This window comes from Rousettus aegyptiacus, unplaced genomic scaffold (assembly GCF_014176215.1).
Source record: "Rousettus aegyptiacus isolate mRouAeg1 unplaced genomic scaffold, mRouAeg1.p scaffold_m13_p_16, whole genome shotgun sequence".
NCBI classification, from domain to species: domain Eukaryota; kingdom Metazoa; phylum Chordata; class Mammalia; order Chiroptera; family Pteropodidae; genus Rousettus; species Rousettus aegyptiacus.
The window spans coordinates 29,185,287-29,209,586 of NW_023416291.1; the positions used below are offsets into that span (position 1 = coordinate 29,185,287).

The 24,300-nt window shown below is 39.1% G+C and overlaps 1 pseudogene; it reads right to left on the reverse strand.

Moving 5' to 3' along the window:
* Positions 1-2,180: 2,180 nt before the first annotated feature.
* On the reverse strand, positions 2,181-2,299 carry LOC118612782 (annotated as a pseudogene).
* Between the last annotated feature and the right edge of the window lie 22,001 nt (positions 2,300-24,300).

Here is a 24,300-nt window from a genome sequence, read left to right on the forward strand (position 1 = left end):
GAATCACGTAGCCGATCCTCAGTATTTGTCTGTTGAATGAATAAATGGACTAATAGATAATGAATACATGAACGGCAACAAAAGCTACAACAAAGAACAACCCAACCCTGCTCCTTACTTCTTATACCTTATTCATATCAACAAGACCAATCAACTAACATTAAATCAATTCAACAAAGATTTATTGAGCTGTAGGATGGTGTAGCAGAGTGCTTGCACTTTGCATCAGAATATCTTAGAAACAAGGACGCTGGGCACTGGTTTCTTGTCTGTAAAAGGAGTATAATAATCATACCTTTATCGCAGGATTGCCATGGAGTCAAATTGCAGAATGGATATGAAAGCACTTTGGGAACTGCAAAGTGATACGCAAAGGTTGGTGGTCGTTACTTTATTGTTATTATCATGTACAAGGCACTATGTCACACCCTGAAGGGGGACTTAATGGTGAGTAAGCTACCGCCCACGGGACACCTACAACACAATGAGGCACTCAAAGAACTATGAGTAAGGTGGAAAATAATAAAAGTGCAAAGACCTAGAGGGGCTCAAAGTAGGGAGAAATCAGGGGCCAGGAGTCAGGACAGCCCATTTGTCTAAAGCCATAGGAGCTCTGAGGGAGGTTTAATGACACGGTCCCCACTCTCAAGCCCTTCATATGGTGTCGTGAAATATGTGGTGTTTGAACACAAAGAGCTTTTCCAGTGTGTGGTCAGTGAAGGCATCAGAGACCAGGGCTGGATCTCAGGGTAGCAGGGAGGAGGAATGGCTTTCCTTACAGGGAAGAGAATGTAAACAAAGGCAGGATTGAGTTTGGAGGTTCTGGGAGAGGCCTGAGGAGAGCAGAGAGGGCCCTGTGTGCTCCCTCGTCCTTATTCTATGACCTCGAAGCATCAAAATCTTATGAAGTGCCAGCCCGCTGGATCAATGGCCCATTCAGTACTCTATATTCAGACAGTAGCTCCAGGGGATATTTTGGGAGAGCCTCTGGTTGTGCTGTTTGGATGATTCTTTAGCAATTAGGAAGATAAATTATATAATAGCTCATTATGGAACAATCATTCATGAATTTTTAACCTTGTCTGCATCTATAGGCAAAAATACCAAGAAAAAGCCATCTTAAAGAAATGTTCTATGATACAAAGCTGTTTCCATGGGGTCTAAGATGGCTGATAGGAAAAAGTTTTTTATATAAAAAGCAACCAAAAACAAAAAAACCCTAAAACTATAGAGGCAGAAAGTAGATTGGTGGTTGCCTAGAGCTGGGACTGGGAACGGGAGTGACCGTAAATCAGCACAACGGAACCTTTCAGGGAATGGAAGCTTTTGAAATCCACCTTCCAATGGGTTAATTTTATGGTTAATTTTATTATATCTCATAAAAATTTTTTAAGAACTTATATAAATGTGTCTTCCAGTCCTTACTCATAAACCATTATTCTTTATAAAAAAAAAAAAATTTTAAAAAAGATATGACAAAGACAGCAGGGAGAATGAGAGGAAACTCAAAATCATGTCACATGGGAAAATGCTTCAAGGACCTGGGGATGTTCACCTGGAAAGGAGAAGGGAAAACAGGAGAAAAACCTGGGGGGACCTGGCCGTCTGTGGGAAAGGGATGAGAGGTGCTCTGCATCACCCCCAGGAGGCTGAACTAGCTAAAACAAATGAAGGTTACAGTTTGCTCTGAGAAGCAGGGAGCCAGCCACCCAACATTGGAAAATTCAGACCTAGGCTGGATGCCCTGTTATTGGAGATTGCAGGATTTTAAACAATGGTGAGGGCATGGAGTATGAGGACTTGAAGGCCTTTTCTCGCCCTCATAGTCTATGGTTATATAAACTTAGTGAAATGTGGCTTTGCCCCATATGTAAGGAGAACTGAGTTAACACACTCTTTTCTTCCCAAATAGCCTCACTACAAAATTGGGCAGAAAGATCCAGCAACCAGGAGAGGGACCTGGATGTCAATAGTCACTGCCACCTTTCTTCTCCCAGTTTTTTATTTCTTTACAGTATTTAAAAGTTGAGGATCAGTTATGTCATATCTTTGGGGTTTTTTAAAAATAAATTTCCTCATTATTTAATTATTTACTTATATATTTATTTAGGTGACCTTTGGTTGACCTCACTGATTGCAAGAAATTGATCAGCTTACAATCCCTTATTTTTTATTCTTTACTCCTACAGCACCTGGTCTTCCCAGGTGGTCTCCCACCCAAGTACTAATCAAGCTCAACCCTGCTTAGTTTCCAAGATCAAACAGGATCAGGCTTGTTCAGGATTGCACGGCCATAGACATTTTTGGATCTGAAAGACCTCAAGTTCAATCCTTAGCGTGGCATCCAGAAGCTTTATTCATACTATTCCGAACTCCCTTTCCAGCCTTACTTCAATATTCCCTGCTACAAACCATCTGTTCCAAGAAAACTGGCCAAATGCAGCCCCCAAACACCTTTCACATTTTCCATTCTGCAACTTTCTTTAGCTCATTTCCATTGTATGAATGCCCACACTTGCCCAAATCCCAAGCTGCCCACAGCCCGAGGTCCAGTTGCTTCCTACCACTGCCTCACAGGTGAGAGCTCCATGGAGGTGTGTCCTGGGAGTTCCTCACTGGGAGCTGTCCACCCACCAAAGCTGACCATTGGGAGTCTGAGGCTGCAACAGGGCCAGGGGTGAACACAGAAGCGGAGATCGGAAATCCCAAATAGGTCAGAGCCACAGGGATGTCACCTTTGGCACAGGACTGCCGATCCAGTTGGCCTTTTTTTCTTTCAAGGCTTTCATCTATATATACTTTATATGTAATATTAATAAAGTCAACCTGGAAACAAAATAAAATTATATGATCACCATTTAAATAGCTTACTTGCATAATTGCCATTTTTTTAAAGTTCTAAGGTGTATTCTATTTTTAATTCTAATTAAGATAATGCCCTTGTTGAGAATGTAACAGTTATTGAAACGTCATTTCTTCATTTTAGGCAAGCCAGAGAGGGGGTAATTATAATTTCTCAGTCCGACCATTTTAGGGACCAACTTATTGAGCATTCTCCAAAAGGTATCCTCTTGGCCTTTGAGGGTTTCTATTTTCAAACTTAACAGTAAAAATTGAAAGATGAAGAGACTACATCCTGGCAAGTTTTTAAAACCGAAAAATGTTATAAAAATTCAGTTTATATTTGTCATAATCATTAATCTATGGTCTATATATAACCTTTGCTTTATTATTTTAAGATACTATTATACCAAAGTGTGTTAGGCACAAAGCCTGCATGCAAAACATGTGTAATAAATTGAAGTAAATTGAGGCACTCTGTTCCTAACAACTAAACCCACTATCGCTTTTCAGCCTTGGTGACATGATTGGATAGCTTGTCACATTCGAGTTGGTTACATCCTTGGAAAATATAGTCTGTCCTTTGGAGTGAAAGATTGCAGCAATTTCAGGTCCAAGCCTTGGAAATTTCTCCCTAATCAATATGGAATAACCAAGGTCCATGAATTGTCTGCTCTCATCTCACCTCCAACATTGTTAATCCACAAAGAGGTAGATTTTATAGATAAATTGGATTAAAAACAGCAGCAGCAATCCTTTCAGAGTCAGGGAAGCCCAGACAATGTGTGCTCTTGGGATAGCTTAGCTGTGGTTTTAAATCACTGATTAACCATGTGTGTTGTCTTTAAAAAGAAAAACTTGATTCCTGGCTCCAATTGCATCCGTGGCTTCATAACACAGGAATCTACCACCAGAAGGACCCATCTTCAAAGGAAAAGATTTCTCCACCGGTTGTAGTAGTAGCATCGACATTTATGTATGTTTGGGTTCCACGATGTAAGCATGTGACATAGGTTGATGCTTTTACAAGTCTCTGTAGGGAGACTGAATGTCACAGATGTCATCAGTACAGAGGCAAAATCTCTTGGGGTTTCTAACTACCTGTTGCAGGTCCATAAGCATGGGCAGTGGTTCCCCCTCTGCTATCAAAAGGATCAAAGTCCCTGTGAGCTCCTTGTGTTAACTATATCATAATTTCAGCTTCAATGAGGTTAATCTGCCCGCATTTCAGGGAATCACATCACTCCATACTTGAACAGCCATTTGGATCACGTAGTCAGCAACCTTCCGCACCATGTCAAATGTCACTCCTGTTTCCGTAGGTGACATGATGTTTTACCCATATTGGTTTCCCCCATTATCGTGCTGGACATTGGACACTCCACATCAAGGCGTACACATCATGGCCAGAGGAGACACATCCAACTGCCCAGTCACATTGAACCCAAAGAACTCTGCATTTCCTGGATTTTGCCCACCACAAAGTCACTAAAGACTCTCATTTTGAGCACTGTAGTTCTTTCCGTCTGGAGGCCATGAAAGGTGAGTGGTACCTTTGTGCAAATGCGACATTATTTTCTTCTGGACTGTCATGCAGAGGAACAGCTTCAGAAGCAACAGCTTGAAAAAAAAATTAAGGGAAGAAACTTCATTTTAAACTCCTTTGAATAGTTTAACCCACTTTACTTTGTTCCTTTTCTGTTTCCAGCTGGCTCTCATTCCTGCCTTATATGTATGCAGGTATATCCACCCCCACCATTCTTGCACAGTTCTGACACCAGCTCTCAGGGAGCACTCCTACCTCTCGATTCCTTATTATCTGTACCTCCTATTTAATGATACCTTCTAGCATTACTTGACTTTTCATAAAAGTGAACTGATTTACCAACTGTATTGTAAAACCCTTGAGGACACACAGGCCAATCTGAGTTTCCAGATTTATTATTATTGTTATTTGCTATTTGTATTTCTTAGGCCGACATCTCCCTTCCACCTCCCACTCTTCCCTTCATTCCAAATATTCAACTTTAGACCAAAGTTTACACTGGTGCATTCAGATGAAAATGAGATGGGGAACGTAGAGCTCCTGTTTAGCCAGAGGGAAAGTTAGCCTCAGCACTTGGGATCAACGTCAACAAATGATGGCATTATTATAAGTATCTCAAATCAAACCCGATTTTTAAAATTTGGCTCTATATCTACAAATGTATATGTAGAACTTTTAGGCTTTTCTGAACTTTTGGTTGTTGTTGTAAGGCAAATAAATGCTGTTGGGAGAGGTCTAGCCTATAAATAAAATGTTCTTTCAGAAGAAGACTTGATTTAAAATATTTTATTGGAAGTCATTCCACAGCCTTTGAGTGCTGTAGCTGTTATTTGTCTTGGAAATAATGACACAAAACAGGCAGCAGCTGAATGTCTCTCACACTCCTTTCATTAGTAGGAGAACCACAGACATGTTTTATAAATAACCCCAGTACAAGTGGAGGTGGCTAGCACCACCTAACACATCCACCTGCCATGGAAGTCCTAGAGAGGGGAGATTGCTTTATCTTTTACTCAGGTTACTGGCTCTTGCTTTGAGCATGGAATTGTATTTAAAAGAGCCATTAGAGGTTATTTAACTTAAGCTCCCAACAAATTCTGGCATTCTCTTTTCTACCCGGCCTCTGTCTGACCACATCCAATGCCGGCGCATTCGTGCTGTGCGAGGCGGTTCTGCCCACCACTGCCCAGCTCTGGTGGGCAAGAAACCTCTGATGGGTGAGGTGGACCTTTGGGATATTCGTCTGAGATTCCCCTCATCTGCTTCCTTCCTTGAGTGTAATGTCTTAAACTACCAAGATGGTGCCAACACAAGAGGGCACGGATACACATGTGGGGGGTGTACTCTGACTGTCAAAACCCAGGGAAGACTATGTTGGAATTTGTACTGTAGTGTACTCTCTTTTTCATTTCTTTTTTCTGTTCTTTCAGATAAGAGAGTTACATAACAGTTAAATTTATTAGGGACCTCAGTGTTAATCTAGATCATGAATTCTCAACACAGGCCAAAAAGAAGAACCTCACTCTTTTTACGTAAAACACAGATGTACATACAGCACATAAACAGAGAGACAGTATATCTGGTGGTATTAAATGATTATGAGAATGTGCAATTAAAAATTTTTCTTTAAAAAGGGTTCTTAGGGGAGAAATAATGAAAGAAAAAAGTTGAGAAACTCTGATAGACCAGGATCTTCAGACCAATTAAATCAGAATCTATGAAAAGTGGGATCCAACCAACACTATTTTTTAAAACTGTTTTTCTACCATACATCTGAGAGCCACTGACCTAGACCAACCCGTTATTCCATGGGGGCAGTTGAGGACAAAAAAAAAGAAATAATCTGTCACGATGACCAAACTAGAAATAGAGTCCCTTGTGACTGCTGTTCCAACGTTTTCACCATGATGTATTTTTCAACTTTTATTCTGTAAAGTTTTATTATGCTTTATTTTGCAATTTGGTTCATGCTTTTAAACCAAACTTTATCTTGACAGCTTGAGTAATGATGTATAGCTCTTTGTAAAAGTTGAAAGAAAATGTACTGTATGAACATGGTTTTGAAAAATTCAAATGTAAAAAGTATATTATGAAAACTGAGTTTCTATTTCTCAACACTGACTGCAGTCTCCCAGTCACCAACCCCATTCCCCAGATGTGGGATCTGTACCAAGTGTTTTGAGTATCCATCCCCCCAAAATTCAGTGCCTCCTTCTATAGCTTTTAAATAATGAAAGCATTTGGTAATTAAGCAGGAAAGGATTATGTTCCAATTAGGTCTCCTAAGCATTTTTCACTTGTAGCTCCATTGTAGCTTTCTTGGGGTTTGGTAACAAGCGCACACCCTTCTTCAGGAGTGAAATTAACATTATTTTGAACAACACCACGATTATACTTTCATTTTATACCTAACCTGCCTATACCGGAAATGTCCCAACTATGAAATAGGACCACAACAGACTGTCTCATTGTTTTCTTATAAGGCAGCAGTAGTGGTAAGTTACCCAGCATTTCATAGAACAATCAACTTATCAGAGAAGGAAAACTTTGCATATCAGAAATTTCCTTTTTTTTTTTTGCTTTAAAAGCAAATTGTTTTAAGTGCAAATTGATCAAAATCCTCTATAACAAATATATTTAGTGAACTGTAAAAGGCATGGTAGTCTCTCAAATGCACATAAGCCTATATTATCTTTGTTGGTTAATTTGGATAGTTTGATTATTGATTCCTCTTTTGTAATGAGATGTTTAAATAGAGCATCTCTCTATCTTCCTTACCAAGAAATTCCTGATGTCCCAAAGAGACCTGAGGCAGTGACGGGCAATCATCTATCGTCTCTTATTCTAGGCTGATGACTAATCTCTAAAGTTCTGCTGCTTTTCTCCACCCAACCTCCAACTCCGAAGTGTTACCCTAAGAAGAAAAATAATTTTATTTCTCTGGAAAGATAAAGTTTTAAAACTGTTCTCTTGGTATTTATCCCTTCCCAGAACATGCTGACATAGAAATAATAACAGTTAAATTTAAAAAGTTCTTTATCAAATCAGGGAATACTCCAGATGAGAGGGAAAACGGAGCTCTCACCCATTATTTCATTTCACAGAGAAGGAAATAGAAGACTAGGGAGGTTAACTGGTTTGTCCACGGTCCCGTGGGAAAATTCACTCATTTTCCTTTATAATTAGTTGTTGAGTGTCTACCATGTGTCCAGTATGTCCCAAGCACTGAGGTATAGCAGCAAGTAGGTTCCTGTGAGTGACACGAGTAGCAGTGCCTCGGCTAGAACTCACGTCCCTCGTGGGGGACCTCTGGCCTTGCCTAAGAAGAGATAAAAATAAGACAATTTCCAGGAAGATGAATGGAACCTCATTTTTCTCAGTTCCTTCTGGCAGGAATCAAGACATTGGGAGGAAGCCAAGGACATGAATGTGTCCTTATTCATAGCAAAGATGCCTCTGTCCCCGAGCCCATAGAACATGGGCCTTGCATGATTTTATAGATAGCCCTTCTACGATCATGCACTCCCTCATGACTCAAGAGAGGGGACCTAGAAATGTCTATGGTGCTCATAGAACACCCATGAGAAATCTGACCCGCTCAGGCTGCACCCAAGACTTTATCCCTCCCAAAGCAGCGCTGTGGCCCATCCAGCCACAAACAGAACAGCCCTGCAATCTGGCTTTGGACCGGCAACTCACTTACTTCTGCAATATCTATTTATTTTGACTTCATGACTTAACAGGAATAGTGTGAAGTAAAACAACATAAATCACCTAAAGCCTTTCAGATGGTGAAGCACCAGCTTTAACAAGAAAAATAAAAACCGAACTATACAGACAGGCAGAAGGCATGAACATGCACACATGCAGATGCACACATCCACACGCACAAACACACACAAACACACACATGCTGACGCTAAAATGTCTCCTTACAAAAATAAAATCCTACCATAAGAAACTTCACAAAACACTGACTCTGGAATATCTCTATGAATGAGTATTTATTTTGCTTAAAAAAAAAATCAAATAGATGAATGGACCTTGCAGACATTATGCTAGGAGAAATAAGCCAGTCACAAACAGACAAATACTATATGATTCCATTTATACGGGGTCTCTAGAATAGTCAGATTCATAGAAATAGAAACTAGAATGGTGATTACCAGGGGTGAGAGGTGGCGGTAGGCAGAATGGGGAAATGGGAAGCTGTTGTTTAATGAAACAGAGTTTCAGTTTTACAAGATGAAAAGCTCTAGCAATTTGGTTGCACAACACAGTATTCTTAAAAATGGTTAGAATGCTAAATTTTACATGTCTTTATCACAACTTTTTAAAAATTTCAAATGAAAGCGATGTAATATCTGTGCTCCATCAATACACCATCATCGTATATAGGTGTCAGGGAGGAAAAGCTTTCCCTCTACCCTCTTATGTTCAGTTCTTGGGGGCCTGCGAATTAAATTGACAAAGGCCAAATTAGCAAGAGAAAAGACAATGTTTATTTACACAGTGGAAAGATCACAAAGAAAGTGGCTCAGCTCAATAACTAAAATTAGGGGTTTATACACCTAATGTGATGGAGGAGAAAAAGGAAAAAACAGATGAGTTTCTTTAGGAAAAAGAGATAGGGTTTTAGGAGAACAGAATAATAATAATAATAATAATGATATAATGTCTGATTATGCTGGTAAGTGGTCATCTTCTTTGGAGCATGAAACTCCCCTGAAGAGGGGATTTATGGTAGTTCGATTCTAGGGCTTCTTCCTTGGAGTGAAACTGCTCGAAAGAGCAGAAATTCTGGTAGCCTCACCCCTAGAAGTTTCTGCTTTTCATCAGATAAGGTGTGTGTGTGGAGGGGGAGAGGTCAGATAAAGTCTCCTTTAGCATCTGTTAATTCTCAAATGTCTTCAGCTCAAACCAATATTGATGCCACTGTGGTATGATTTGTATTTGTATTACTTAATAAGTGTTCTTCCAAATATTTAAAGGAGGTGCTATTTATGATATTTTTCAAAACTGTAATCAGTCATGCCAAATGAACCTCTTCCCTCCCTGCAAGGAGCACAAAATTTAATATTTTATATATATTATTTAATATATTATTTATATATTATATAAAATGTAATATTATATATACATATGATGCATTTAAGTATTTTCATTGTATGTATGTATGTATGTATGTATGCATGTATGTATCTATATAATTTGTGGGAACCTTATCTGTTCAATTTTAGTACACATAACACTGAGGCTAAAAGCTCAAAAGGTCTTTTGAGATCGGTTGTCATCGAAGAGTGGCAGTGAAGTGAAAAAATTGGGGTTGTATATTGGTCTGAAAATGTGATTTTATACCTAAAGTCACCAGCTGGCTAACATGGAAGATTTTATTTTGGCTTTAGATTCTACAGCCCAGAAGAAATGAAATTGATTCTCAGAATTCTATGTGCTCTATGCTGTCATTTCAGGAATTTGGCAGAATCAGGAATCAATCCTCAAAGCCTGCTACTCTAAGTGTGGTCCTTGACCCATTGCTTGTGGGAAATGCTTAGAAATGCAGATTCTCAGGCTCTACCCCTGCATTTCGAGGAGATCCCCAGGGGATTCCCAAATGACTGGTTTTAGAAATGTGGGGTTCTGGGTTCCACCTTAGTGAATCTTTTCTAAAGTCTAAGACTCCCATGCCTAGAAGTTTCAACTTACTTTAAAAATTTCATATAAAAATATGAAATTTAATATCCATAGAATTCCTATGATAACGATAATCACTTCTGGAATCACTTCTGGAAGGGTCATATTCATGCCATACCCTTTGTATGGCCTGAATTTTTTCTTATTATGTGTCCAGATGATCTTTACCATGGTAAAGTAATCACGAGCCTTTTCAAACTATCACATTTCAATAGAACATTATAATTTGCAAAGTACTTCATATACATAATTTCACGAATACTCTAAACATCCTTAACAAGAAGTGGTATATTCATATATTACTATCTTACAGATGAAGATGTCAAAGTATAGAAATAAAGATTAAATAAAGGAAACCCTGAAAATTAGAGCCAAAAATATGATCCAAATGTTTAAAATATTTTTTTAATGAAAACTTATAATATTTAAAAAGCAAACACAATATTACTATGAACCCTCCTTACCCCCTACTCCATTATATATATACACACATATATGTATATTTTTAAAGATAAAATTTGCATACATTGAATTGCACAAATCTTATCAGCATCCTTCACCCCCCCCCCCCCCAAATTTCTATCTTGTTTGAAAAATTTCGGCTCTATTGCCTCTCAAATGTAAATGCTATTGACGGATTTCCTGCTGTTTCCTACACTGAGTTGAATCATCCTTCCCTCGATTTAGGTTTGGCTAGAAGAGGAATGCCTTTGTTCTCGGTCGGAAAGCATCTGGGATATCAAGTCTGGTTGCTGCGTTGCGACCCACTCACAAGTACAATCCAGGCATGGCCATTCGAACTGCCCTCTTGGCCAATAGTCAAGAGTGTCCTTCCAAAATGAAAGCACAGAGTCCCTGAGCCATGCTCCACCCCGAGCCAGCCTCGCACCCCACCTGAGTGCTCAACACTGAGTCACTATCAATGTCCTCAGTGTTTAGTGATTTAGTCCTACTATGTTCCAGGTATTGCTTGTATTTGATTTCATCTCAAAGATACCAGAATTCTTAAGCCTCTCATTTCCCTTTAAACGCTGGGAAAGAAAATATAAACATGTCTTCCATCTCATTGCAGGAGATGAGTCAGCAGAACAGGAAATTCTCCCTGCACAAGCCCTCCTGATCTCGTGGGCTGGGTGTGTGTGGTATCGAGCGAGGGCCGGGAAGGTAACCCGCTTCTCTCCTGGAACCACTTTGAAAGGTGAACAATGCAAGTTGGCCAGTGAGTTTAGAAGTGTTGACACACACCTTGCCAATTAGAATTGTCCCAACATGTTTTGGGGAAAGCTCTCTGCTTCCAAATAAGAAACAGGGCAAGTAAGGAAACTTGTTGTTGCCAAAGTGTAGGTGGCTTCAGAATGCGAGAGGGTAGGGGAGTTGCTGCTCTGAAACTCCAGGTGTGCCTGAGCGGCAAGCCTAGCTTTCAGGGATGTTTGAGGAGAGAAGTAATTTAAGGTGGGGTTCAAGGAAGGCCCTCTAATGCCACAAAAGCCCCAGTGGTGCAATTATGCACACTCAGGGAATTACAGAACGAAGCAGGACAGCGGGTTCTGGACACGTCTACACGAGGAAGCCACCCCTGCATAATCCACGAAGGGGCTCAAGCTCTCGTACGGGTTCTGCTCCTAACCAGCTGAGAGACTTGGAATAAGCCATTTAACTTCTGTGGGCCTGTTTTCTTGTCTACAGAAAGAAAATTAAACACGATAAGTTCTTTCATTTCTAAATACTGTAGCTCCGTTACAAATTCAAATTGGTTTAGCATGAAACCCACTTTTTCCTTCCCTTCCATTACTTTTCCAATGAGACAATGAGGGAGAAATAGCTGAGTATGGATGTTAGCAAAACCAGGACTCAAAAAAAATAACTATTCTGTGGGAATCAGTCACTGGATGCTGTGTGTGTGTGTGTGTGTGTGTGTGTGTGTGTGTGTGTACACATTTCTAATGGGTGGGGCTGTGTAGAGAGGAAAAAGCATTCAGCCAGCTCTAAATGTTTCAGCTTTGCAGAAAAATAGACGCAGCTAAGATTAAGGAGTGAAATTTTGCATATGAGAAGAAGGTGGGGGAGGAGTAAATGTGCTGAGATTCCAGCACTGAATTAAAATAAGGATAAGGACGCAGCTAGAAGGGTAGGCTGAGAATGAGCCAAGAAATAAAAATATGCTAGGGCTTTTAAATAGGGTGTAGTCAGAGCCGGTTAAATCCTACTCTTCCACTCCGACCGGCCTTCCCCCTCACCCCACCCGGACCCATTCTAAATTCTTTCAAGTCTCAGATCCCTTCCCCTCCTCCCACGCAGAGAAATGATATAGGAGCTGGGAGGAAGTGACACATTTTCCTGCCTGAGTGGAGCAGGCCCCTGCAGCAGCCTCTCGGCATTCGTCAGCAGTCTTATCTCACCCCAGCCATCACAGGCGCCTGGTTCCTCAAACAATGCTTTCCTCTGGCTGAACCCTGGCTGATGACTAGAATGCCTAGGAAAGCTCCATGCTCAGAGGTCCAGGGCACCCGTGCATTGTTCAAGTTCCTTTCCAATGCAATGCACCTTCCAATCAATAAAGAAACGCATTTAGAGCTTTGTTAGTCCCGTGGAGAAGGCCAAGTCCAGCCTCTGCGCTTCAAGTGTAGGACTCTTGGGAGGTGGACTAGGAGAATCTCAAGGATGGGAGTCCTTGAGACCTGAATTTGCATGCCAGCTCTCTCACTTACTAGCTATGTGACCTTGGCAAGTTACCCAGCCTCGCCAATCCTCTGTATCTTCTTCAATAAAAGGAGAGGGGACAGGTAATAATAACTGCCCAGAAGGTTCCAACAGGGATTTAATACGGTAGCAGATGTGAAGCGCCTGGAGTAGCGTAGATATGTAAAGAAGTCCCTCCTATCTTGAACCGCCCCCACCCCCAACCTGTTCAACCCACACCACTATTTGCCCACCCCTTACTGGCACTTCATATCAGTACCGTATTCATGTAGCACTTAATTTCATGTAGATACTGTAGTTTGATCATATAGGCTTCATTCCCTTAGTGACACCAAAAATGTAAATCAGCATTCCAGTCTAATATCTCATTAGTAGTTCTTGAATGACTAACTAAATGCTGTACTAACAAGATAATGAAACTACATAAAAATAGAGGGAGAGTGAAGTTAAAAGTATTGTGGGCAAAAACAGCCCCTAGTCCTCTCTGTTCACATTACTGTTTTAGCCCCACCTTGTGTATAATTCTATAATATAGGGTTTACCTTACTGTGTTGGAATAAAGTTTCTGTACTTGTTTCTCACTAGACTAGCAGCTCCTAGAAGACAGGGACAATGCCTCCTTTACCTTTGTATTCCCAGAGCTTAGCTTAGCAAAACACATCGTAGGTATGGAACAATTACTTAATGAATTGTTCTGAGGAAGCCATTAGATGAGTAGATTTTAGCTTACTCTGTTGACCAATGTAATTTCTACACATGGACTAGTTCTTGGCACATAGTAGGCACTCAATGTGTGTGTGTGTGTGTGTGTGTGTGTGTGTGTGTGTGTGTGTGTGTGTTGAATGGATATCTTGGGACCTTCCTGGGTGGTACATTCCTCATCTGTATGAAATTAGTTTATTCTGGTCAGTGATTCTCACATCTTAGTTTTCTAATGCACCACAGCAGAACTGCACCAGAATTTTTAAAAGATACAGATTTTCTGAACTCCATTCCTGACTGATTCAGCAGGTTTGAGCTAAGACTTATAAAGTCGTACAAGGAAGAAGGAAGGAAAGGAAGGAAAAGAAGGAAAGAAAGAAAGAAAGAAAGAAAGAAAGAAAGAAAGAAAGAAAGAAGGAAGGAAGGAAGGAAGGAAGGAAGGAAGGAAGGAAGGAAGGAAGGAAGAGAAAAAAGCTTTCCAGATGATTCTGGGACACGACAAAATGTAGGCCTCATTGTACCAGACATATCTCAGTTCTCAAGCAGTATGATTCAATACATCATTTTGTCTGTTTTCAAAAGATGACAGATCATCAGAGTGGTTTACTAGGCTGATATAATGTGAATACATAGAGCTTGATTTAAACAAACAGTGCCTCAAGCAGACTGGTTATCATGCACCCTTTAAACCAATGTTTTTTTTAAATCATGTATTTAGTGGGATTAGAGAGGAACATATTTTTTAAAAAAATAAATACATATTGTATAACTCTTTATGAATAAGAGATTTATGACATGATTTTTTTCTGAATTTCTAAACCAGGCAACTTCTTAAGAGGCAGATACCATAGTTTCAAATTTAAATAAAAATAAATTGTTCCATTATTCAGGCGACTGTCAGCTGACTGCCTTCAAGGGCAGAGCAGGATCTGAATAAGGTTGCACCTGGACCTTACACATGTGCCACAAGATGCTAAAGGTACCAGGAGTACACATGAACAGTAGGATGGGTTTTGTATTTCTTCAAGGGCACTCCACTTTAGTGAGAGCAAGGCCGATTTATATTTCACCAATGAGGTAATAAAATGGCATTAACTGGCTGGAATGGTTCCACCTTGCTCCACTGATAACTAAAAACTATGCTTTTTAGGTTGATGTCCCAGGTAGCCACCTGGCTGGCTGGCCCATTAGTCTTCTTCCCATTTGAGTCCTGCTAATCAGATGACAAAAGAGTACTTCTACGCCCACAAATATTTTTTGTCTCTCTCCCAGGTCAATGTTTTGGACTTCATCTGTTATATAAGTGGATAAGGAGGTCCAAGGTGGAGGAAGAAAGTGGGTCTATTTTGAACTAGATCAAATTCCCTCCCACTCAGTAGTCAAGGCATCTGCTAAGAAGCCAAGTAACTGAGGAGAAGAGTCCATTTCTTTGTGTGCACAAAGAAATGTGAAGCCTGTGAGCAGATACATAAACAAACACATTAGTGACAGTCAAGTGAGGATCAGACAATGAAGGTGCTGTGATCACCCATTGAATTAAACCAGTGTGTTTATAATTATTCTTTTTTTTTCTAGTTTGATTTAAAAAAAAAATGTTGCTGTTTTTATACTGTCACCGAATAACAAAAAACCTGTGCCATTGCACAACACAGAGGCCATTTAGTCAACTTTGACAGCTCTATCATGTTTTTGACTCAGAAACATTCCACTCCTCTGGGATGGTGAGGGTGTCACATGTCTGCCTTGTCATTCCCCCAAGGCTTTGTTTATGTCACTATGTGACTTTGGGTGCCAACACAGGCAGGCAAGATCAGTAATATAATCATGGTCCCCCAAGATGTTCTGTTTGGTGGCAGAGGAAAGCATACCCTTCAGCACCTCCCCACAGGGGCTCTGGAGAGAGACCTCCTCGTGAGTCGCTGGCAAAGCAAGTGCATGCCATTGAATTACAGAACAAAGTTCAGGATTTAACAGTGACATTCCAAACTGCAAAGTTTTGGTTCACCGAACGAAATGAAAGGGACATGCACGGCTATTGTAACACCTTCCATCAGATTTTAGGAGCTGGACTGACATGGTAAAGGTCAAAGACATTTTGGATTTGGCCACAGACTCAATTTCACTGGAAGGAGCAGAAGCTCACCCTAAAAGATCTCCAAGTTCTTCCTCCTCTGGGACCCAAGGCTGCAGAGCACATCTCAAAGCATGACCTGGAGGAGGTGGCTCCTATGGTAACCAGTAGGACTTGCATTTCACGTGGAGTCATTCATGGAGTGGCAGCTGATCCAGGTAGTATGAAATGGCACGTATTCATGACTGCTTTCAGACTCTCTGTGGAGAGGTTCAGCCCAATGACAAAGAAGACTGGGGATGGCTCCTCCATGTAAAACCAAAGTAGCGTCAAGGTTTGGAGTAACCATTCTGCCTTTCTTCAAAAATTTGTCCCCATGAGCACTTAAGAGAGAGGTCACATTCTCAGCTGCAACTTTTATGTGAGTGGAAACTCTTGGTAAATAAACAGAACTAGAACACACTTCAAGTCATCATACTCCAGTTCCCTCATCTGTAGCATTGCCATCCTAATGTGTCCAATTGTTTTATTTTCACCCTAAATTTCTATCCCAGTAATAATGGTAAAGAGTCTGAAAAGCAGCAATTGTTTTGCAGCAGTGAAAGTTCTTCCAAATATTTATTAATTATTAGTTGTCCAATTGGTCCTCTTATTTCTGTGATACTTCGTGAGGATGGACCCTGGAGTCAGACTGCCTGGGTTTGATCTCAATTTTCCCACTTATTAGCCGAGAGACCTTGTCGAATTCCTTACACTCTCTGTGCTTCCGTTCTCTTGTGTGTAAAATGAGGCTGATAGTATCTACCTCCCAGGGTTGTTGTGAGGCACAAATGAGTTAATATATATCAAGGGCTTAGACAGTGTTTGGCACTGCTGGTGAGTACAAGGTAAATATTTGCTGCTTCTGTTGCTGTTGTCATTCCCTCCTGAAAGCATCCCATTCACTTAGCACCAAGAGCAAACTGGCCGTGTGGACGCTTCACATGACACACCTGTGAACAGAAGAGGTAGTATTAATCCCCTTTCATCAGGGCTGGGACTAACAAAAACACAATACTCTATTGTGAGTGATATTTTTTTAATCAGGAGCACTGATTCCCAGGGACTAACCTTAAAGGGCTAGTATTCGACCAATAGAAGGATATTTGCTATCCCAAATAAATTATTTCATATAATCTTTTGCTTTTCGATAAATCAGTGTTTCTTAATATTTTGGGTCGTGGGCTCCTTTAAAAATCTGATGAAAATGATGGGTCCTCTGCAGTGCACATTCACACATCCACGGAATAGTTTGCAAGTAATGCCATAGGATTCACTCATCTCAAGTGAGAGTTCCCCTGCTATGGACATGGAAGAATTAGAAAAAGAAAATTCTGGAGTGAATCTTCTTGCCAAAATTCTTTGAGGCACGTCTCCATGGTGACTGTTTCAAATGCCAAGTTCGAGGGCTATACCTTCATAAGATGAACCTCAGAAATCTAATAATTTTTGCCATTATATTTTTTACTTCTTCTCTTGCAGTGGTTCTCAGCTTTGACCATATGTTAGAATCACAAGTGGAGCTTTTTAAAATCCCAGTGTGTGCCCAAGTCATATCCTAGGTCAATTAAATCAGAATTTCTGGAGGGTGAGAGTAAGACATCAATAGTATTTAAAGCTTTCAGATGATTCATATGTTCAAGCAAGGTCAAGAAAAGACTGCTCTACTGGCTCTCCATAATTAAGAAAATAATTCAGTTAATCCGGGCATTCCAGCCCCTTGCAAACCCTGTATTTTCCTTTCTCTGTCTTTTCTGTGTGGGGTATAACATTTTCCTCTTTAGCTAATAATTGGCTTTCACCTCATGTCATTTAGCATGTCACTAAGAAATGTATTGTTCAACTACCTCTTAAGAAAGGCTTCATTTGACTCAGAGGTTCTGATGGGAAGAAAGAGAGCAGAGGTAAAAACAAAAGCTGCTCTGGATTCTTAAACTCCCTCCAATCTCCTGAGTATGCTTTACCGAAAGAGCAGAAGACAAAGAGGAGATGGCAGCCAAAATTTTTTTTAAAAGATGATTTTAAAGAGCAAGATGACTCAGTTAAATCTGCATGAGTGAAGTCCAGAGATGTGGCAGAAATATCTGAGTGATATTTCTTTTATTGTAGGAGGTGAAGGGTAAGGTGAAGACTGAGTAGGTAGGATTAAACATGGAAATAAGGAAAAAAAATGTTTTTTTTCTTTTAGAGCTAGAAGACACCACTGAGATGCTCAAGTGCTATTTTTTTTTCAGTTTATCTAGAGAATCTTTCTTATTGTGTTTCTCTTTGTATTATACTGCATTCTATTGTTGTCTTGTACTGTTTTCCCTCTTTCTCTGGTCTTTACTCCTATTTTCTCTCTCCGATAGCATCCATTTTAATATGCACTGTATATACATATAGCATATTTCCTTTTTTCTTAATTTTATTAAATGTATTTGGGTAACATTGATTGATAAAATTATATAGGTTTTAAGTATACAATTCAATAATACATTATCTGTATATTGCATGTGTGTTCACTATCCAAAGTAAACTCTCCTTCGGTCACCATATATTTGACCCCCTTAACCCTTTTCTACCTCCCACTTACCCCTTTTCCTCTGATAACCACCACACTATTGTCTGCAACTATGAGTTTTTGTTTGTTTGTCTTGTTTGCTCATTTGTTGTTTTCAGTTTTATAATCCACTTATGAGTGAAATCATATAATTCTCAACTTTTTCCTTCTAACTTATTTTACTTAGCATGTTATTCTCAAGATCCATCCATGTTGTCCCAAATGGCAGTATTTCATCTTTTCTTGTAGCTAAGTAATGTTTCATTATATATATGTACCACATCTTCTTTCTAATCATCTATCAAAGAACACTTTGGTTCTTTCATGTCTTAGCCACCTATTTCTTTCATTTTATAGATAAGGAAGCAACTCAGGTTGGTGATGTTCCACCCTGAGGTCTCAGCTGGTAATGGCAAGATCGGGCATGGGCCCAGGTCTCCTGAATTCAGAGTGTTCTCTCATCCAGCATGTTGCCAGGCAGACTGGGGCACCTATGGATAAGAGAGACCAGGTAAGCAGAGTAAGCCAATGTAACTCATTCATAAGGTGACCATATACTTCCTCGTCTAAACCTAAACACTTCTGAGAATAAAAGGGGACAACAGGAAAACCTGGACATATTTCTCTCTGGACTTATTTGCCATCTTTCTTATGTTATCTTATTGATAATGACTTTCAACTCATCTGCCAGACCTCCAGGTGAGAGTGACAACTTGTACATAAAAAAAAAAAAAAAAAAGTTGCCTGGTTCTAACTCTTTCCTGTCTGTCATCTGGATCCTAGCATTCCTATAGTGTAGTACAGAGAACAGTTTCACAAACATGACTGCAGTACAAGTAAGGTCTCAGATGTGTGTTCTATACCTTGCTCTTCATTTCCTTTCTTGTGGAGTTTCTGTGTGTGAAAATCACACTAAGCAGGGAGGCTCTCTGAGTTGATTTCTCTCTTTCCCAGAGATACAGTGTTCCTTCCCAGGTGAGCACACTATTTCTCCTTCCTTTAAGATGTGTTTCGTTTTGTTTTGTTTTGTTTTTTGAAAAGACAATGCTTTTGACTCCTGTGATTTTTTTTTTTTTTTTTTGCTTAAAATTCAAATCTGCCCTCTTTCCAGATTACATCTTAGTTAAGGGCTAATTTTAGTTATTTATGTTTTATTTAAAGGCCAGATTTAAATATCTACCAAATATTGGTCAGTGACAACAATGGTATCTTTAATCAGTTTACTGTAGGTGTTGCTCTTATATTCCTATGTTAAAATTTTATTCTTTGGGGAACTTCCAAGAACAGAGTACCATTTCCTTAGAGGAGAGGAATGTTGTCTCCAAATGTGCCGATTATATATCTCTCTTGCACCGCCAGGTTTTTTTCCCCAAGAGGCCCAAGACTCAGAGACACTTGGTAAACTCCTTTATAATCTCTGCGCACTGAGATGCAGTGAATTCCTGTAAAGGTTCTTGAAATTGACTTTTAGGACTCCTTTCTAATCGTGAGTGGGACCAATCAGAGCAAGGCTCCATCAAGGTTACACAATCTCTATAAAACCTATAGATTTCGGTTGTTAATACTTGAACGTCCACCCAACTATTGCTGTGTCATCTTCAGATTTCCTAACATAGCAGCTGGTAAATTCAGTTATCTTAATTTAGTGGCTTACCAACCATCGGTCCTCTTTAGTTAGTTTACTGTGATGGAGACTTCTGCCTTATGGAAATTTATTCTCAGATATGTCGGGAGTTTAGTTGTGGCACTGTCTCCCAACTTTGTTGGAGCTGTTACTACCTTATTGTGTTGTCTTTATTTTTATCAGCCTCCTTCTCCAGGTACAAAACAGTATTTTCTGCTAGATGAGTTGCTAAGGGCCATGAAACTCATAGTGAGTAAAGAGGTTAAATTGTGGAGGTGAGAATGGTGCTGGATGAAAATCCTTAGGTTGGAAAGGACTCTGGCCGGGAACGTAGGTGGGATCTTCAATAGCATTCTCATGTGACTTTCAAAAGAACCCCACATTTTTGTTTTTGCAATGTGGTAGGAATTGTGAACTTTCCTGGGGTGGATGAGGTTAGATTGTGGAGGTGGGTGATTCAATAGCATTTGCAGAGTGGTGTCTCATCTAATTTCCTTTGCTGAAAGCAATTTTGAAATTAAACTTTTGTTGTAGCTTTACTGCCTTCCAAATTAAGAAGTTATTAAATTTAAATTTTTATTGCAAAGCTACCAGCATACCATATCAGAGAGGTTTTTGCAGGTCTATTAAATGTAAGCCAGATTTGATTCATTAAACTTTCAATTTTCTCTAAAGCCATCTTCAAGTGTTTGTGGAAGCATTCATAACCTTTTTTGTGGGGGAAGGGAGTTATATTTTTTAAATATGTATGTTTGAGGACATAGCTTCTGTAAGAACTCTGGATCACAGCACAGTACCAAGATAAATAATAGAGAAATAATCAGCTTGGTGGGATAATGGAAGGAGCATTAGACTGAGAGCCAAAAATTGGCTCTTAACTCCCAGCCTCTCCACTAACTGGGTGATCTCAAGCGAGCCACCAGCATTTCATGTTAGCAAATGCCTTAACCTCTTAGAACCCCAGTGTTTTTATTTATCTTATGAATGTCTTTGAGATGATATACATGACAAACATAGCTAATGTACTGTTCCAATGCAGAATGTTACTGTTGATTTTGTTGTCATGAATAACAATATTTTACAATTCGAGATTTGAAACCTGAATTATGATAAAAACTGAAGTGAGCGGTGTATGGGTCACTCAAAAATTTGGAGAGTGAACACAGGAAGACCTACATTGGTACACTTTCCCCCATATACTTCAGGGGCTCTCGTGTTTAAGGCAGATTCGATGTTGGAGCATGGATCAAATTCAGAAGTGCTATTGTTGAGATAGGACATTGTGAACTGTGTGTCAAAATCAAAGGTTATTTTTCCAATGGTTAAGTGACAAACTGTTGTTCTGAGGGGCTTAGAAGCAACACGGACTGGACTTAGATATAGTAGAACAGGATTCAGTAATTAATATTAGAGGATCCCTAGGTTCTTTAATATACCAAACCCAATAGCTTACCTAAATAGCTAGTGTAAAACTGATGGATAGAAAGCCTGGTGAAGGCACATCAAAGGATCTAGAATTTAGGGTTGAGGGTCCCATGGCTAAGAATGTGTGCAAAGAAGGAACTGTGTGTAAGTAAAGGCTCGTGGAAATACTGTTTTCATCAGTGTTGTCAATGAGTCCAGTGAAATAATGAAGGACAGGGCAGAATCTCCAGCCAGGAGTCTGGAAAGAACCATTAGCACTAAAGAGTTTCTCCTGACTTGCTACAGATGGCCCTGAGCTAGATATGGGTAGGGAGTGGATAATGACAAGATACAATAAACCTAATGTAATGCATGTCCAAAATGAGGTTAAAGTACACAAACAAAAGCTTAAGTTAAGTCCTAAAGTGCATTATCAAACATTGGGGCAGAGTTGTGGACCCACTGCTGGGGGCTAGATGGTGGGGGAGGGTGGGATGGGCAGAGAAAACATGGGAGCAATACTAACTGGCATGGTTAGAAATTAATAAGTAATGACTTCAAGCATACCAGGTCAATCTTTATTGCAACCCAAAAACAACTTTCAATTTGTAAGCATAGATTTCTTTTCTATAGATTCATGACTACAGATATTCTAACAGCACTATTTTGCCATCTCAACAGAAAAAAGGTTCACATCCAATGTACATGTATGTTTTAGTAAACATCTTAAAATTGAAATTTTAAAATAAAAGGTTCAAACTCATCGTGGAGATGAGGGACATTATAAGTGGAACATGTCAGTGGAAAGAAATGCTTCAGTGTAAACAAATATTGAGTAGGAAGGAAAGCAGAGTATAACCTCAAAGAAGAGATTTTCTTATGTGGAAGTCAATGAATTCATAGGCAGTGATGTGCTGGAAATGTTCAACAACCATCTTTCTTGTAAGGTGGGGGTACCCCTGATTTTCTAGCATTTGCTGATTTCTGTGGTATAAGTATTTCCATATTGACTAATTTTTGCCACACAGACACTATACATGTAAAGAACCCTAAGAGCATAGGAAATACTAAAATGTAGTAAAATAATTAGGAAATTATGAAATTTGAATATTTATTAGCTTTGTTTATAATAGAAAGAATTGAGTTTAAATTTATATAATTTAACTTTTAATAATGGCTGTTCTTTAACAACCAGCTTGCTAAATTCCTAAAAATCTTACAACTGGCTCCTGAGAGCCGATACAAGCTAGCTCCAGCACACCGCTGTCTATGAGTGAAAGCAGAGCATATACAGGGAAAAATGAAAGGAGAAAGAAATAGCAGTGAGGTGTGTGTTTTTTTGTGTGTGAAGAAAATATGGAGCGATGTGGGTTTAAATCCTTCTTTTGAGTTAATGCTTCAATAGAGAAAGGAAGTTTTTAAGCAAAGGCTGGCTGTATGAACACTGTCAAATAGGAAGTGTAAGCACCTATTGTGAGAATTGGGCTACTTAGTGTCTAAAGTTACTTATGTTACTTAGGCATAAGACACATACGAGAGTCACAGCTAAATTCAAATGTCACCTAAAAAATCTACAGTGTGAAAGTAGACTCATACTTCAAACAGGCTATTTGGATAATAGTTTGTCTATATTGCAGGTCATTTATGATTACTTAACAAGAACCCTGAAAATAGACTTCAAAGATAATGTTTAATTTCATAAATTTGCATTTTATACCAAAGAGGCATTTGATTTATATATTTATAAACTATACCTCCCATGAAAGTATAAAACAAGATTTTAGGTTGAAATTTACAAAAAGAATGTAATGGCATGAATTTACTAATTTTTCTTTCATTTTTTAATATGCACATCATTAAAAGACCTAAACAAAATGTTTTTCTGTTTTATGGTCAAACTATGGGTGAAATCACATCTGTGCATACAATTATAATGGACTACAACTTTTACTTTAATGTGGAAAATCTATACCACAGATTTTATCATCATGTTCTAATATCGGTGTTAGAATGGAGTTTTAAAATTAAATTTATTATATCCCTTAATATATGTTGATTATAGAATATTTGGAGAAAAGCAAATATCAAAGGAGAAAAAAATTACCCATTGTGTCACTGCCCAGAGACATTCCTGGGAACACCTTCGTACATTTCCTTCCTGTCTTTTTTGGCTCTACATATTTTATGTTTGTTTGTTGTACATAACTTGTGATCATAGTGTATATGCATTTTGTATCCTGCTTTAAAGCACAAACAATTTCCTCTGTTTTTACTAAATAATAACCCACTTGGTGGATTCACTGTCATTTTCTTAAACACCTACCAGTGAAGGATTTTTGGTGATTTAATAGTGATTTCTATACCTCAATCATTGTGGTACAAATTGTCATGATAGTCTAGATTTTGAAGAGTTTTGAGAAACTGCCTTGCAGGCCAAATTTGTAGATATAAAGAAAGCATATAAAAATATACTTATAATTTTTCTTTGTAAAGCTCTTGAACCTTCTCCATGTCAGAAAGCATAGCTGTCTTGGGTTTGCCAATATTTTAAATTATATCATTTTCTAATCAGGGACTTCTTTTTCCCCTGAGCTCATGGTCTTTCCTAGACACCCCTTGTTCTAACTGCCTAGAGGAAAGAAATATCTAAACAGTGCCACTTCTCATTTAGTGTGGAGGAGGGTTTGTGTTCATGTTAACTCCAAGGAAAAAACAACTTTCAAGTGTTTTCAACTCTCACTGTATAATATTCTTTAAAAGTTATCTTGCAAAAACCCACATTTGAGTCTCGTTAGTTCCATTCTACTGTCAATATTGTGGATGTACTTGGTGCTTCTCAACTCAGATTGGATGTAGAACAGCTCCAGGACTTATAGGCTCTCCAGGACTTCACTAGGAGGACACACAGTGAATTTTCCTCTTGTGTGAGTAACCTGAACTCAGTTCTTCAGATAGTTATTATATGTGCATCTTACACATGATCAGGTGTTGAAGTTCTGGCTAAGGGCTCACATGAAAAAATGCTTTCATGATAGAATGTGGATTATGCAGATGAGGTAATGGTGTCTTATATATTCTCTTAGATAATATGTATTCCAGGACAAAGGACCAGCCGGGTAGAAGTAGTTGGGATGAAT